This window comes from Gossypium hirsutum, chromosome A10 (genome assembly GCF_007990345.1).
Source record: "Gossypium hirsutum isolate 1008001.06 chromosome A10, Gossypium_hirsutum_v2.1, whole genome shotgun sequence".
NCBI classification, from domain to species: Eukaryota; Viridiplantae; Streptophyta; class Magnoliopsida; order Malvales; family Malvaceae; genus Gossypium; species Gossypium hirsutum.
In genome coordinates, this window is record NC_053433.1 from 9158327 (window position 1) to 9162201 (window position 3875).

Here is a 3875-nt window from a genome sequence, read left to right on the forward strand (position 1 = left end):
TTTTCTTTTACTTTATGCTTTTATTTCCTTAAAATTTACAATTTACTACTTTACCCATTAAAAACAAATGAAAGTTCATGAATATTTATCACTTATGTCGTCCAATTAATACCCATATGGTATATTTACCATTAAATTCCCCTCCATTTAATAATTTAGACCATTTAACCAATTTTAATCAATTTTTGCAACTTTTACGATCTAGTCCTTTTTAATTAATTAACTATCTAATCGATAAAATTTCATGATCAAATTTTAACACGATACTAATGACCTTGTAAATATTAAACAATTAATATTTACTTACTAGCACGTCAGAATTGTGGCCCCAAAACTACCATTTTCGACAGTACTGAAAATGGACTAATTAGTAAATCCTTAATTAATTAGGATTTAATTGTAATTTACCCCAGTCTAGAGAATTCCACACTATTCCTACCATTTGGCCATTTAAGGAGGATCCAATTACCCATTTGGTCCTTCAATTATTTTAAATTTCACCTAAACAAACTTTATTTCAATTTAACCTTAAACTAATTAGGACTTAATGAATAAATAACCAAAAGTTAGTGGATTTAATCATGTCACCACCACTTGGACTTTTTGACCATTTTTAATCACCATTTTGGTCCCTTTAGTATTTAAATCTATAGCAATTCACTTTTGCCTCTTTTACATATTAATCCTTTTACCTTAATTAGCAACCAATTGTCAAAATTATCGGGCCAAACTTCAATTTACCTATAATATGACTGTAAATATTTACTGCCTTAAATTATGGAAATGAGGTCCCAATACCTCATTTTTAAAAATCACTTGACTTTTGGACTAAACCACTTATATTTATTTATTCGTTCAATTTACAAAAACAAAATATTAAGCCAAAGTTCAATATAATATTATAATTAACTCAAAACATTACATAATAATACAAACTTATTCATCGGATTTGTGGTCCCGAAACCCACCATTCCCGACACCATTAAAAAATGGGTTGTTACACGTACACTTAACGCACCAACTTTTGGTTCCTTATTTATTTTAACTCAGGCTTTTACTTACATCAAAGTGTACGCGTCACGCATACATAGTCTGCCATCCACTTAAGATTTAGGTATGTCACACTCTGAACGTCATAAGTGAATAAATCCATAAATGGATTTAAATCTAATTTGCTTAGGTCCTGCCTGATTTACTATCAGTCTAGTTAGTCACATCAATGTCTCTATCTTCTAGGAGTCATCTGCTTCGATGCCCAAGTTAAGGTATCTCCCCAGTTAGACTTGATAGACAACATATTAGTCCTTTAATCGATTTGCTCATTTCCAATTAGACTAAGGACATGTTTAAGTTCATCTACTAATGCAAGTTGTTTTTCCGTACTATGATTCGACCACGTAATACCACTTAGTATTAGTTAAAAATTTCCTTCAATTTTTCTTTGTGTGGGAAAAACCATGTAAGGACACTTATACAAAGTATATTAATGTAATCAATGAATTTGTTTTATTAACTAATCTGTTTGAAAAATTACAAGTTTACAAATGAATACACTACACTCAAGGCACCAAATCCAACAAATATTGAACAAGATTTAGAAGAGAGCCCGATTGAGAATGGGATGAGAAGAAAAGGCACAAGTTTGATATTTTGGACTCTAATGTTTTTGAATTTACGGATTCATTAGGGGCTATGGATGAGAAGTTAAATGCTCACTTTCAACAATTATTGGCGATTGCCAATGTGCAAGTCGATCAAGCGCCATGAAAAATATTATGTTGGAATGTTTGGGAATTGGGGAGCCTGTGGGCTATTTGAAGACTTCGACAGGCATTAAAGACTCATAATCCCTAAATTTTCTTCTTCATAGAGACAAAATTGAATGGAGTTTGAATGGAAAAGGTTCAAAGAGATGTGGTTTTAACAACAACCTTGATGTTCATGCTAATGATACTCGTGGTGGCCTCAGTTTAGCATGGAATCAAAATGATACGGTCTATGTTCGGAGTTACTCAAATAATCACATCGATGCAAAAATTCAGAGGATAAAAGAAGAATAAAATGGAGACTAATGGTTTTTTATGGGGCCTGAGGAATGTTAGGGACTACTTCAAAATTTAGGGAGCAATCAAAAGCTGCCATAGATAGTATGGGGAGATTTCAAGGAGATCATGTATTCTTATGAGAAGGTTAGAGAAGTGCTGTGGGAAAAGAGACGAATGGAGAAAATTCACGTGTTAGAGGAATGTCAGCTAGTGATCGTTGGATACTCGGAACCATAGTTTCTTGGAAAAGAGGGAATATACCAAAAACAAACATTCGTGATTGATTGGATAGAAGAGTGGTAAATTTAGAATGGATGAATGTGTTTCCTAATTTTTTTTCCATTAAGCACCAACCACATTCATTCTCAGATCATTTTCCTCTTTTATTCAAGCAGGTAAAAGGAGGGGAAAGAGAAAATTTAGGTTTGATGCCTAATGTGTTTTTGATGAGTCTTATAAGAAGGAAGTAAGATGGATATGGGAGTCGAGTCCGAAGAATGTCATGGAGAGATTGGTAGCCCTTAAATTTGGCTTGTAGAAATGGGAAATACGCATCAAAGCAAGGCAAGTAGAGGTATAAGAAAGTTTAAATAGAAGACTGGAGTATTTGAATGACTTAGAAAGGGATTATGAGATGCTTGCAGAGCTAATAGATGTAAAAGTGCATCTTAATCTAGAAATTAAGAAAAAGAAGTGCATTGGGAGAAACAGGCTCGGGCAAATTGGTTAAAGATGAGAGATAGTAATACAGCTTTTTTCCATAACTTTGTGTCCCAACAAAGGTGTATGAACTAAGTTCGAGGCTTGCAAAACGATGCGGGAAATGTGATCACGAATGAGCGTGAAATGGAAAAAATTGCCTAAAATTATTTCAAAATAAGTTCACTACAAAAGGTATGTTATTTAGGGTGGAAAAACGTGTAACAGATAACATGAACCAGATGTTGACAACCAAGTATTCCGATGAGGATGTTTTTGCTACTTTGAAAGGAATGGCCTAACAAAAGCAGCAAAACTAGATAGCTATCTAACGATCTTCATTTAGAAGTTTTGGCATATTATCAGGTGAAAGGCTAGTTCTTTTTGCCTCAAAATTCTGAATGAAGGTAAGTCATTGGAATCACTTAATGTTACGAATATTGTGCTTATAACGAAAGTAGCTCGCCCTTTGAACTTGACAAATCTTAAACTTATAAGCCTCTATACGGTGTTATATAAAATAATTTCTAAAATAGCTGCTAATCGACTTCAACAAGTTAGATTGTTCCATTGATAAGGCTCAAAGCACTTTTGTCCCAGGGCAATTGATTACGAATAATGTTCTTCTTGCTTATGAAGTTCTACACATATTTAAGCAAAACAAACAGGAAGCCTCACGAATTAATTGCCCTGGGACAAAAGTGCTTTTGAGCCTTATCAATGGAACAATCTAACTTGTTGAAGTCGATTAGCAGCTATTTTAGAAATTATTTTATATAACACCGTATAGAGCTTATAAGTTTAAGATTTGTCAAGTTCAAAGGGCGAGCTACTTTCGTTATAAGCACAATATTCGTAACATTAAGTGATTCCAATGACTTACCTTCATTCAGAATTTTGAGGCAAAAAGAACTAGCCTTTCACCTGATAATATGCCAAAACTTCTAAATGAAGATCGTTAGATAGCTATCTAGTTTGCTGCTTTTGTTAGGCCATTCCTTTCAAAGTAGCAAAAACATCCTCATCGGAATACTTGGTTGTCAACATCTGGTTCATGTTATCTGTTACACGTTTTTCCACCCTAAATAACATACCTTTTGTAGTGAACTTATTTTTGAAATAATTTTAGGC